The sequence below is a fragment of the Xenopus tropicalis genome, chromosome 6 (genome assembly GCF_000004195.4).
Source record: "Xenopus tropicalis strain Nigerian chromosome 6, UCB_Xtro_10.0, whole genome shotgun sequence".
Classification (NCBI taxonomy): Eukaryota; Metazoa; Chordata; class Amphibia; order Anura; family Pipidae; genus Xenopus; species Xenopus tropicalis.
Window position 1 is genome coordinate 117,238,758 of NC_030682.2, and position 14,878 is coordinate 117,253,635.

The window sequence follows — 14,878 nt, forward strand, 5'->3', positions numbered from 1 at the left end:
AGTATAATAAGCTCAGTATCATAAATACAATATTTCTAGCCATATTCATTTTTAGGCTTTATTTCTTCTTAATTGCAAACTTCACATTGGCATTGAAACAAATGGCAGATTTCTCCCATATGCAGCACAAAGCATTAGTTGCACCCTACGGCTGTACTGTTGAACAGTTACAGAGAGACGGACCATGCTCAGGTGGGAACAGGGTAGGAGACATACTGTGGTGGAATTTATGTTAATAAGAATATCCAAATAAACAGGAGTGACCTGACTGTGCACATACTAGAGGCCTTCTCCTTGAGAAGAAAAACAAATTCCATTCAGTGACAGTAAATGGAAAGGCATTCCTTTGCACCCACATAGTTTTATATTCATCATCCAAAGACTAAATGGATGAAAAAAGAAGTTCACTTTCTAATTTAAGACAAGCAATTACCACACAAACACAAGGCTCTAATCCACCAAATGAAATGTAGAATAGAACTATTTTGCACTGCAGACAGTGATACCTTTTGAGAAATGATCTAATTAAGTTAATTTGTCTGCAAGTCTTTAAGACCATAACAAGAGGCCAGTAGCCCATGCTGCTACTGTGGGGTCACGGAGTGTAGAAGCCCTGCAGGGGCCCTTAATTGATGCTCAATAACAATGCACTTACACTGCATGTCCACCTGATTTGGTCATTGTTCCAGATACTCAAAAAGCCCAATGTTCTTTAGTAGGGGGTCCAGTATCTCCTGCACGCTACTTGTGTTTTTGTGTGAATGAGATTTTTTTGACACAAAATGGTTAAAAACTGGGACTAACCAGCAGATAAACAGTACCCAGCGGGTGGCTAAATAATACAAAAGAAAGAGGTAAGGAATTCTAGTTTGTACATCAGTATCCCATCTGAATCTAAATAATGTTATATCATTACAGATTTCTGCCCCAAGCCACTGAAACAAGGAGATCATCATTTTTATTCTGCCCACAGCTGACCAATATAATAGGACTTTCTCTCTAATACCGAGAAAAATGAATGAGCCGGACAAGGTAATTCAGGGAAATATAAATGGCTGAATTATAATAAGCAGACACCAGTTTCAGGCATGATGTATGTTTTAGTGGCAATTCTTTACAATAAGTCCTATAGTAGAACACCCTTCAATGCATTTTTCATGTCTGTGCACCAAGATATATAGAAAACGATCAGAATTCTGCACCTCTGGGGCAATGCCGAACGCCAGCTGTTTCAGCGATGATTTATAGGTTGCCATGCTGAAGGTTAATAATCAGGAGGAACAGGTTACAATATGCAATATATTTATGTCAGGTTAGAAGTTCAATCCTAGAGATATGCCTGTTGGAAAGGCACGCACTGCGTTAATTACCAGCTTCATCTCCACACTTCCATCCTCATCAAGGAGAAATACCGCACAGCATCCATTTTTTAAATAATGTATGCATCATAAAATCCATCATTTAAGAGAAGGTGAAGAGAAGGAAGAAGAGAGTAAAATAGAGAGGAAGACTGCGTGTCTGTGTGGGCTCCATATTATGGTCAGGATACACAGAGATGGAGCAACCAGTGATGGATGTAGGGGAGGTGCAATCATGGAGGGGCTGAGGCCGTGAATGGGGATAGTAATTGGTAGAAGATACTGTTGAGCAGGGCAGAGAAGAGACTACATCATCATCATTAATTTATATAGCTCAAGCAAATTATGCAATGCTTTACATTGCACCCATGCATATATCATTTATTAACATTTTTTTTTTCTTTTCCTCGAATCAAACTTTTTAGCGCAAAAATTTGCGCATTCAAATAACCACCCAAAAACCACTAATGTTAGGAATTTAATAAATGTAAAAACCAAAACTATGCCATCTTAGGCTGATGCCACACGTGGCGTTTTTCCGCTGCGTATTTTCTAATTCTCACGGCGGCTGAAAAACGCCTGATATCATCATCCATAGAAATAACTTGAAAAGACTCGAAGCAAACCACACAATGCGGAAATACGCTAAAAAACGCCTTAGCACGGATTTTTCAAGCTTTGGCTGAAATATGCCAGTATTTGCAAAGCAAGCTATTCCTATGTATACGCAAAGGCAGCTGCCAGACCTAGCGGAAATACGCAGCGTTTTTTTACTATTTCGCACTACTAGCACCATGGAAACGGGATTTTCTACGTCACCAGTACTAGGCTGAAAAACGCCATAGTCAGGGGCTGTGTGGCTTGTGCAGCGTTTTTAGGCTGAGAAAATATGCAGCGTAAAAACGCCACGTGTGGCATCAGCCTTAAAGCTAGGTCATGTAGAAGTTGATGAAAGCTGTAAAAGAACGTATATAATTTGAGGTTTAAGAGTTTTCTGGGGGTTTTTTTGCTTTTAATTACACGAAAATTCTTATGTAAGCGAAGATTTAGATATTTGTTTTAGAAATCATTCCATGCCCATACTCTTTGTGAGAGATGCAGTAAATAATATTACCTGTGCTCTGATAAACTTCAGCCACACTTTACTGCTGAGCTGCAAGTTGGAGTGATATCCCCCCTCCCTCCCAACAGCCAATCAGCAAAACAATGGGAAGGGAGCAAGATAGCAGCTCCCAGTAGGTATCAGAATAGCACTCAATAGTAAGAGATCCAAGTCCAGCTTGGGACTCCTCCAGTTACATGGGAGTAGGAGAAACAATAGCTTATCTGAAAGCAGTTCTAATGTGTTGGTTCCTTCTGAAAGCTCAGACTCAGGCACAATGCACTGAGATGGCACCTACACTATTACTAAAAAAATACATTTGTTGGTTCAAGAATACATATTTGCTATGTAAACAGTGTAATTTAGAAATAAAAACGTATACCATAAAAATCATGATAGTATCCCTTTAAACCCAAGAAGCACTGAAACCCAGCACTTGGCTAGGGCACTATATGAAATCTGAGAGGTCCAACCAGTGTAAAGAGCTGCAGATTGTTGTACTTTCTTTGACTCAGAGTCATTAATTCACTACAACTGGTTATTACTGATTTAATAAAGAAGAAATGCATTTTAACACAGGTCACATAAACCTTCCATTTGATATTGGCCGCAGTCAGGGAAACCTGGAGAAAAAGTAATTTATTAATTGAAGCCAGAATTCCGCCATGCATTCATAAAAATCATAATATGCCCCTTTTTATGTTTTTTAAAGCATCAATTCAACCTTCTGTGTTTCTATACTGTATTTGTTTTGCATAAAGGGAACTGGGCAACTGAACAGTAAATCCTTTCATATGTAGAAATCCTTGGGTTTTTGTGGTATTTGCAGTTTAGTTGTTGTCTTTGTTTGCTTTTGGAACAGTAATAATGGTTCCCTGTCCAAGCATCACTTACACAGATCAATTAGATGCAGCAATTTCTTCCCAACGATAAATATCTGATGCAGAAACTGCTGATGGTTGGAGGAGTTTCCTAGATATTCAGTTACCAGTATTTCTTAGCACTTTCTATGAATAGAGAAAATGTACTCTAATAAGTAGTTGGGCATGGGATCTTTATCTGCTTCAACCATCTAGAGCAATAAATAATATAAATATGGTATCTGATATGTCAATGGTTAATTTGCCCCAGGAATACCTCTGGCAATTGTAGAAAAAATATTTGTCATTGGTTTCAGAAAGTGATGTTTTTTCTTTCAATGTTTTCCTCTATCTCATGGGCTCCAAAGCTTTGATACTGAGCAAGCCTCTGCCCTGCCCATTTCTCTGCCCCATCAACCCATTCTTATGCCTAGCCTGCCCTTTTCCCTGCCCATTTCCCCACCCCATCAACCCATTCTTTTGCCTAGCCTGCCCTTTTCCCTGCCCATTTCCCCTTCCCATCAACCCATTCTTATGCCTAGCCTTCCCTTTTCCCTGCCCATTTCCCCACCCCATCAACCCATTCTTTTACATAGCCTCTCCTTTTCCCTGCCCATTTTCCCTTCCCCATCAACCAGTTTTTTTGCTTAGACTGCCCTTTTCCCTGCCCATTTCCCTTTCCCCAGCAACACATTCTTTTCCCTGCCCATTTCCCCTTCCCCATCAACCCATTCTCTTGCCTAGCCTTCCCTTTTCCCTGCACATTTCCCCTTCCCATCAACCCATTCTCTTGCCTAGCCTTCCCTTTTCCCTGCCCATTTCCCCATCCCCAGCAACACATTCTTTTGGCTAGCCTTCCCTTTTCCCTGCCCATTTCCCCATCCCCAGCAACACATTCTTTTGGCTAGCCTTCCCTTTTCCTTGCCCATTTCCCCCTTCCCATCAACCCATTCTCTTGCCTAGCCTTCCCTTTTCCCTGCCCATTTCCCCCTTCCCAGCAACACATTCTCTTGCCTAGCCTGTCCTTTTCCCTGCCCCTTTCCCCTTCCCCATCAACCAGTTCTCTAGCCTGCCCCTTTCCCTACTAATTTCCCCGAAATCATTTCCAATCTCCAGTTCTAATGCTAAATCATAAGAATGAGTTTGAAGAACACATTGAGACGAGGGTACAAATAAATGCTGCGTAGAGGTATAAAATTTAAATGATACAGTGACCTGGGTAAAAATAAATAACTGTACTGGTTCACAAAGGTTATGGTTCTGCAGCATTTTATTCTATATGCTCTAACACTAAAGCTCTCAACAAGCAGTGTGGACTTTGTTATCATTGGCCACACACATATTAAGGCCATAACCAGACTGTGGGTTTGCACACTGTTTAGTAATAAAGTCCCCTGATACATAAAGGGGCAATGCTGATCTGTGGTAATGGGTTAGATAGCATTTATAAGATACCATGCTGTGTGTGAAGTATATTCTGTAGCCTTTGAGTTTTCTCTTTGTAGGAGTATTCCCATTACAATTCCTGCATAATTTATCAAAGCTGATCACAGAAAGGAGAAATATATCCTAATATAATATATGAATTAATGTGTGCTTTAAGAAACCTTATCTATGTCATGATTGCTGATATTAAAGACGTATCATGGTCAATTAAGCTGATTTATAACATGGATTCAAATAGATTTATGAACATTTAGTAAATTTTAAGTATCTGACCTTCAAACCCTCATTTCTCCCACTTCAGTGTATTCTGTCTGCCAAAACCTTATCGTATCAACTCCATAGCTTCTCAATAAACAATGAATAATTTATTAATCCCATTATATTTTATCACTTGTGTCCCCATATCTTCATATCCTTTCAATATGTGTAGGGCCATAAAAAATCCAATGGATTGCCATGACCAGCCCCACCGTCAGTTACCTCATCTACATAAAGATTTGCGCCAATGTTCATGCATGAAAATAAGAGCCGACAATGGCATCACCAAAAAATAACATGATGGGGTTGAATCCCACGGCTGTTGTGACGTTTACAATGTTTCCCTTTCATATTGCACTATGCAGGCTGTGCTCATTGGTGTACAAAGAAGTTCCTGTGCTGTTATTTCATGCTTATGCTATAATTGGAACCCATCTGACCCAGACGTAGAAAATACAGTGCAGATGCTGAGACAATACTATTTGTGGGCTTTAACCATTGTGCAATAAATACCCTCTATTGAGCAAACCAATGGACAAATTGTTGTGTTGGTGGGTTGTTTGAAACCTTATCCTTGGAATTCTCTTCCTACTTACCACATTCAACATCCATAATATAAATAGGTCTATTTGATGCCAGACACAAAATTTACCATGATTCAATTACCTACCATGAATCACTCCTTATAATTACCTTGCCTCCTGTCTCAGTTTCCCCTGGTGCACATGGAATCTATCCATAGACTTCCCCTTGGCAGCCGAGTTGGTAGAATTACAGAAGCTTTGGGGGAGCTAAGGAATCATAAACCAGGCAGAGTTAGGGTGGAGTAAAAATGATGTTTAAGCATTATTCTCTAGGCACAATATGGACGCAGCCCAAAGAGGGGAACCCTGCAATTATTGCCACCTTTATGATGGTGGTACTTCCATGTTTTCCCTGCATCAGTAGATAGACTTGCGCATATGCAGCCAAACAGACAAGCCAGGTGCGGTGGTACTTGGAACCAAGTGCTAGGAGCTTGTTTAAAGTGAGACGGGCACTAAAAAACTCTTCAAAATATAAATGTACATTAAGTTCCCTATAGGTCATGTGAAACATTTTATTCTGATAGGGCTGCTTTTGTAAGTAATTGTTACTGGAAGTCCCTACACCTGACTGTTTTTCCAACCTGACTGTCCCTCCGCAGCCTGTCAGTTATAGCTTCTAGTGCTAACGGCCTCCTGCTGCACAAATATGGCCGCCCCCTCATAGAGGAACATTGGGGATCAGATAGGATTTAAGCAAAATTCTAATTAGCAAGCAAAGGTAATTTTATGATGGATCCTGTTATACTGAGTGCTCAAGACCTGGGGGTTTTGGATAAGGGATCTCCCTTCCATAAGTCTACTAAAAATGCATTTAGACATTAAATAAACCCAATAGGATTGTTTTATCTCCAATAAGGATTAATTATATCTTAGCTGGGAGCAATACAAGGTTTTATTATTCCAGAGAAAAGGAAAAAATATTTTTAAAAATTAAAATTTGCTTAAAATGGAGTCTATGGGAGATGTCTTTCCCATAATTTGGAGCTTTCTGAATAACAAGTCTCTGGATAATGAATCACATACATAGCATTAATGAATGTTCTCAGTTCGTGTAATGACTGCATGTATTTTTTTGTTACCATAGATGCAGTGGTAACTGAGTTCTTTTATCATAAAAGTTCATGATTGTACTTTGTACTTTTTTTGACACTCTGTATGGCTGAATATGATAAAAATTAGGGTCATAACTTTGTTTTAATAAAAGCATTGGCTTCTTTCAAGCTAAAAGGTTCAGTCAACCTGGAGTAAGTATCTCCATTGGCGCTCAATCAGCGTGGCCCTAAAATGGGGCATGGATCTTACTTTGTGCCACTTTTGCTGTAATGAATAAGAATATCACACATCTAACCCTCTTATCTGGGTGCCTTGCCCTCAAAAACATGCAGTAAATGTATATGAATAAAGACTGTAGAGTAGAGATTGGTCAGCAGCTAAGTCTGACTAAATGACTTTAAGGAATCCAATAACCAGACTTGGATGAACATGGTAGCTGATATTCTCAGTGCTATCCCCACACACTCTTGTTTTCTCAACAGACAGATGAAGAATTACTCATTACTTCTAATTAATAGGAACAGTTTTTTCCTGCCCGTATTAATAATTAATTTCACTTAATGTTGTTTATTTATTTTGCCTTAAGGGTACTCTGAGTTTCTCCCACAATATTCTGGGCCAAAGAAGCACATGGCTGAGGCATTCTTACTAATATAAATACATCTGGGTAAATGAATCTGCCTAAGTGCCATCTTGTTACACTGCTTTTAGGTCTTTGTTTTGAATGTGATAAGAGTAAGAGATATTTATAAATGATTGCTAGTCCTTGTGTTGGATATTCTTAGAATCCACCATGGATATCTTGGAACTATGACTGAACGGTTGATACAGAGATCTTTATGTGTAACTGGAACCTTTTTATGAGCTAAAGGGGTTACCAGGCAAATGTTGGCTATTAAAAGGGAAGCTTGATCTAAAATATGGAAATATTGTTTCAAAGGATGGAAAACACAGATCTAGTCAGTGGGGAAAAGCTCTAAATATATTTCAAAATTGTCTGCACAATTAGTGGAACATCTCTGTAGTTATGCACTGAAGGGAGGGTTAACACCCCCAAAACATTACATACTATGGGGTATTTATCATGCTGTGAAAAAAGTGGAGTGAAGCATTACCGGTGATATTGCCCAGGGCAACCAATCAGCAATTAGATTTTAACACTTAGAAAACCAAAGCAAAGCATCTGATTGGCTGCCATGAGCAACATCACCGGTAATGTTTTACCTCACCCCTTAGAGATAAGCGAATCTGTCCCATTTCGCTGTGGTGAGAAACCCGCGAAATATAAAAAGATTTGTGAAATTGTGAAAAATTTTTGAAACGTGTTAAATGACTTTTTGCACAGAGAGGCCATATTGAGCTGATCCCATCCTGCCCATTCATAACTAGATTCATCCTTATTTTACTTCTTATTGGACTAGGTGGGTAATGTAATAAAAAGTGCAAAGCTTGTGTTAGGCCTAGTCACCTATACCAACAGATGATATTTACTGGTCACCTGGTAGATTGGTTAATAGATCACTTAATCATATAAACTATCTGTTGGCATTTTCCATTTTGGGGGTATAGTTTTCCTTTAATCTCTTTGGTCACACAGTGCAGCCATAAACCACTCTCTGAATGCACTACTTTTGTGGGTTGCTTAAGGGAAAAACAACCTTGCCATAAATGCTTGCAAGACAGCAAGGGGCAGCTGATCAGTTGGATGCACCTAAAACAAAAGAGAGCCCAACACTTTTTGTGCATTTTACACAACAATAACCATTTCTTTTCATGTTTTTTGGTATATTGAGGAAGGCCTAAAATAATCAAATACAAATATGGGAAAAACATGAAATGAAATAAATTGTCCGAGAATGTATTACATGGGTTAAGGCTATTTTGGTTCATGTTCACTGAAGAATTCATCAATCATTTCTTGCTTTTTATAATTCTCCTCATTTTGTCTGATTCTCTCTTGAAACATCTCCCTGGGTGGGAGGGTTACTTGCGTGTAAGTTCATAATATTAGTTCTGATTTATTCCCAGACATTTAAGAGCTACTTTGGGACCAAGCAAAAGGTTTTGCACATGGAGAAATGTACAAGTTGAACATGATAATGGAGTTTTAAGGGGAGAGAATTTATTTAAGACAATGTAGATAGGAAATTTAGGAGAAGGAATTCATTTTGATCAAAATAGCAATTTTTTTATTGGGACTTCACATTGTTATTTTTTAAATAAAATTCCATTTGAAATTTAATTTATAACCATAACAATCAGAAAATAGTAAAAAAAAAAAAAAAAAAGTAATTCAAATGTAAGATTTTAACAAATTGGTTTTTTCTCACTTGCCTTAAAGCACATTTTCCTACCATGTATAAAGGTTGGGCACATCTCGGCCACCCAAACTGCATCACTTGTTTTTCCCAGCAGCCATTTTCCATCTGACACATAAACATGTTTCCATCAGTGCACAACCAGAGCAGAGTTTCTATGGAAACCAGCAGTGCCATCTCTTCATTGGCTGCTAGCCTGGAGGGGGTGTTTAGTAATCTGAGTCGAAAAGAACTGAGCATGCTCAGTTAGCCATGAACCAAAGTTACTTCCTAAGGGAAGGGGCCGAGTGGGTTAGAGGAGGGGAGAAATTATGTATGTATTTCACATTTCTATGGTATTTACTCTGTGCCTGTGCAGATAATGTGTAATAGTAATGCCTGTAGTGCTGCTGACATTGCAGGAAGCTAGGAACACATTTCATGCAACTCTATGTCAGCGGGTTAGTGTGGTTTAATGCATCAGCCGTAATTGCATCAGGCACGTTCTCCACCACGTGGCCACGGCTCTGCTTTAGTTGCAGGTAAAATGCTGCATTTTGGGTGAAAGACATGCCAACTTGCTCTCCAAATGACACTTTGCACACTGCACTTGCACTTATAAATGATCCCCGTTATCTTTCCAGGTTCCTTTCCAGCCCAAGGCAACCACAGTCCATTAGCAGGGAAGAGCTATGCCCCTATAGATGCCAAATAGCTCTCCTTCTTGTTTTCTGCTGATACACAGTGCATGCTCTTGTCTATATATGTATATAGGTATAAGATCTATTATCCAGAATGCTTGGGATCTGAGGATTCCAGATAAGGTACCTTTCTGTAATTTGGATCTCCATACCTTAAAGGTGGCAATACACAGGAAGATTAGCTTGTTTGGTGATAATGGCTATTGGAGATGGCTTTCCAGTATTTTTGAGCTTTGTGGATAGTGGATTGTTTGGATAAAAGATCTCATACCTGTATATATATATGTGCAATGTAAAATTGTATGACACAACACTGCTGGCAATATGCTTATTCTACCTCCTTCTTTGACTTTCTCCCGAATACAGGACGTTGCCTCTGCTACCTGCTTTGCAGTGTATGGTGTCTGGTCTTAGGAGTTAGGGAACCCCAGTAAGGGTCCAGCCCCAGTTCATCATAAATAAAAGTCCATTTACCTTGGTAAGAAGATCATTACAAAATGTGTCCCTGGTTTCAGACATAATTGTGTAGTAGTGGGTGTATGTATATTATTAATTATCTGTCATCTCTAACAAATGCCCTAATAGAGGGCCTGTCCATTATCAGTCAAAAATGATTTTTATTAGACTTAAGGTATGGAGATCCAAATTACAGAAAGACCCCTTATCCGGAAAACTCCAGGTCCCAGGGATTCTGAATAACAGGTCCCATACCTGTACTTTTTTATGTAATTGATTATGTTTTGCTATTTATTTAAATGACTGATATCACATCTTGACAGTTTGAGCTGCAGAACTTTGTGGGGAGCACAACAAATTGCAATCCCCAGATTAAAAAAATTGAATTTTTAGTTTAAAAACATATATAAAAAAAAAACCTTTCTCCCCACATTAGCAGTTATATTCAGGGCGTGACATTTCCTGCCGCACTACTGATCCTTTTGTTGTACTGACCACGAGACAAAAAACAAGACATATGCTGTGTCTTCTAATCTCAGACTGTAGGACTGGAAGAGACAGAGCGTGAAGTTCTAAATATTTTGCATGTCAGCTCAGTTGCTGCCGCCTTTGTTGCCTACTTTCTTGTTTCCCTGTCTCGGGAACAGATGGGCTCATCATTCTCCCATTTTCCTATTGTTTGTGACTTCACTAGCTTGAGGTCAGTTGTTCCCCCAGCAATCGACAAAGAATTTTGAGTAAGAAGAAACAGACAATTGTCCCTTATGCCCATACAGTAATGCTTTAGCCCCACCCGACATTGCATTGTAGGTCATTCCTTAGCCCGGGGCCTCATATAATAGTTTTGGCAACCACAGCCAGGAATCTATGGTGTATCTGCTCGTGTGCAGGGAGATACCGCATTTATAGAAAAAAAAAAATGGAAAAGAAACGAGTGGGATGTTTTGATTTCCCAGTGCAAAGCTAATTGCTGTCATTCCACTGAGATGACAGGAGTTGTTTTTATTTGCTTCAATTTATGATTAAATACTCCTGGGCATTACAGTAGTGAAACGTACGAGTTAACCATTTCTATGCATTGCGCTTTCCTGTCCCCTGTGGGTATACTGTACATTATATTTACTGCCAAGTACCGGAGATCAAAATTGCTAAAATACTTCAAATGATTGCAACAACACACAATATTTAAATCTGAAAGAATATTTGATAAATATTTTAGCAAAACATAAGAAATTGTACATGGTATGTAGAACACTGGCTGCCATTGCATCCTTACCACACTGGGTTCTGTTTACAGGGATATGTATTCTGCCCTTGTACAGTATCTGCCCATTGTCTCTGAGTCCTAAAGCATACAGATAGGTTAACTGGATAACATGAAGCTACTGAGTGAGTGTGTGAGAATAAGGGTTTGTGGTACTGTAGGTTACATAGTTAATCTGGGTTGAAAAAGACACATGTCTATTAAGTTCAACCATTCCAAATGAACCCCAGTGCCTCTATATGTACACATACAGGTATGGGATCAATTATCTGGAAACCCATTATAAAGAAAGCTCTGAGTTACTGGAAGTTGATTTCTCATAGACTCTGATGGAACCCAGAAATTTAAATGGATACTGTCATGTTTTTTGTCAAGATGTTCTTTTTATTTCTAAATTACACTGTTTACATAGCAAATAATTCACTCTACCATTTAAAGTTTAAAGTGTATTGTGCCTGAGTCTGAGCTTTCAGCAGGAGTGCCACAACCATGGGACCTGTGCTGGGATAAACTTCAGTCACACTTTACTGCTGAGCTGCAAGTTGGAGTGATATCACCCCCCTCCCAGCAGCTGATCAGCAGAACAATGGGAAGGGAGCAAGATAGCAGCTCCTAGTAGGTATCAGAACAGCACTCGATAGTAAGAAATCCAAGTCCGGCTTGGGACTCCTCCATTTACATGGGAGTAGGAGAAACAATAGGTTACTTGAAAGCAGTTCTAATGTGTAGCGCTGGCTCCTTCTGAAAGCTCAGACTCAGGCACAAAGCACTGAGATGGCTGCCTACACACCAATATTACAACTAAAACAATACATTTATTGGTTCAAGAATAAAATGTTAAATGGTAGAGTGAATTATTTGCTATGTAAACAGGTAAAAAAAATCATGAGTGTATAGCTCTCAAGAATGTTATTTCTATGAAAGTGCAGGAACCTGTGAGAGTGATTAAACACTATCTGCAAAGTGCTGCATAATATGGGATTATATTAATAAAGGACGACAATTAACAGATAAGTGGTAAAATATTAACTAGAAAAGATGCCTTACCACTTTCTGTGTTGAAGCAAAATGAAATAGGAAGAAAAATCCATAGTTTCAATATATTATAATTACATTTGAATAACTTTTTATATAATAAAGCAATAACTTTTCATGGAGGAAATTCTCATACATGGTTTACCATGCAAGATGTTTTAAAAACATCATAACTGAAGAATACACATTAATATGAATAGCTTGGAATGGAAATTAGTTTGATTTCCATGTTGATTTTCAGAGGTCACTCAGTCAGGTGTTCACTTGTAGTTAGGGCTTTACTTGTCCTTCTTTTTGGTTGGGTGCCAATTAGGAAATTGATCATCTGTTAAGGGGCCTCTTCATCATGTTTTGCCATTTTTCTAGTCCCTCCCAGCATTTCTGTTTGCTATGGTCTGTAATGTTGCTTTTCAGCTTTCTTTAATTTTGTCACTTTTTAAAATGAAATGGGAAACCTCTGTATCTGTTGGTGACTCGCTTGTACGAATGGGATCACTGCCTCGCTGCATGACCAAGCTGCACTTCAGCTTTTATATTCTTTCTTCCCATGCTCTTTCAGAGAACTGTATGGGTACTCAGGGTACTCAGGGTAGAGGGAATGTTGGCATGCTAGTACACACGTTGGGGGGAACATTGATGTGAAACATGAAAAGCTTCTACAGGTCTGATATCCCCCATCTTTTCCAAAATTGCCATGACGTTCTGAAGTGAATGCACAAACATGCATCCTGATTTAGAATACAGGATATTACATATCATTTTCCAATATATACAATGGTAGATGTCCTTTTTAATATATATTTTGGTAGAATTTGGTACCAAGTTATATTGTTTGTCCCTTGCAAGACACTGTGTAGCAGGTCTGGAATGGGATTCAAAATAGGCCGTAGCATTTCAATGACACAAAGGCCCAAACAGCCCCCCACAGGCCCAATAAATAGTAACTGTCTACGGCATCTTACAGCAGCCCCTCTGGCATTTGCCAGAATCCACAGATTGCCAGGAAGTATTTGGTCCCGGTTGTGACTCTTTGGTTTATTTGGGGAGTCTATACAGCTACAAGTTTGATTCATGATATAATCTTATATTCTTTGAGCTATTTACTTTAGATTCGGACTTCCTCTTGGTCACAGGGTTCTCCCTTTATGCCTGTAACATTATTTAACACATTTTTTATTACATTAACATCAATAATAATGCATTATTAGCTATTTATGTGGAATTTATTTACAAAATAAGGGGATACATGTTAATATCATTATAATAGATTGTATCAAATAAATCAAAGTGGCTTAATGAATTGATCTTTTAGTTGAATAGATTTTTTTAAAAATGTTATTGTCTGGAAATCCAGATGTGGACAATACTCTGTATGGCCAAAAGTTTGTGCACTCTTATTCCAATATAAGTTTTAATATGAAGTTGTTCCTTAGCTAAAACAGATTGTAAGGGAAGGTCTTGGAACATTATTGGTGGTATTTACTTCCATTTATAAATAAGATGTTGAGCACTGATGTTGGGAATCAGGCCTAGTTTGCATGTGTGTTTCCATTTATCCAACAGGCGTTTAGTTGGGTTGACTTCCACTCCCATCTCAGCAAATTCATTCTGTTAGAACTTTACTTTGTGCACGGGGTTATTATCCTGCTGCGACAGGAATGAGCTTTCCCAAACCTGCTTCCACACAGCACCAAGTTTTCAAGTATAAAACTCTGTTTTGTGGTGGCACTTACAATTTATGTTGTAAATGGCAGAAGGGGTGTTCAAACACTGTTGACAATGTAGTGTATATATTTTAAGATATGATAAGAAGGAATTATTAGTATTAGTATTATTAATAATAATAATAATGATGTTTAATCAAATAATTCATAATTATGATACATACATACAGTACATTTATAAACATGTTACTCAGTGATGTAACTAGGTGTTACTGGGCACACCACATTCAGCTGGTATGTTCAGTGTCAGACTGGCCCATGGGGATACCAGGAAAACTCCCGCTGGGCCCAGGTGTAATGGAGCCCTTATGCTTCTAACCATTTGGCCTAATTCATGGTCTTTCCTTATTTTTCTATATGAACAAAGAGACTAAATAGATAAAAGAATAGTATGTAAAGATAAAAAACTAGGAAAATATAGAGGTTGAGAGAGGAGCGGAGGAGAAGTATTTTGGAGAGTGGCTTCCCACTCCAACACTGGGTATGTTGACCTTTAGGTTATATTAAAACTTCTCATTAATTAGGGCCTTACTGGGCAATCTACACTCCTAGAGATGTAGCGAACCTCACAAAAAAAGTTCGCGAACCCGTTCGCGAACTTCTGCCAAAAAGTGCGAACCTTTGCGAACTTTGCGAACCCCATAGACTTCAATGGGAAGGCGATCTTTAAAACCTAGAAAAGCCATTTCTGGCCAGAAAACTGATTTTAAAGTTGTTTAAAGGGTGCCACGACCTGG

General features: G+C 38.7%; 1 long non-coding RNA gene across 1 annotated transcript; it reads right to left on the reverse strand.

The window, feature by feature from the left end:
- Positions 1 to 2,995: 2,995 nt before the first annotated feature.
- Positions 2,996 to 5,811, reverse strand: LOC116411593. The gene is made up of 2 exons (XR_004223232.1): positions 5,718 to 5,811; positions 2,996 to 3,083 (listed from the first exon to the last, which is right to left on the reverse strand). It is a non-coding gene; the product is annotated as an uncharacterized LOC116411593 (long non-coding RNA).
- Positions 5,812 to 14,878: the final 9,067 nt, after the last annotated feature.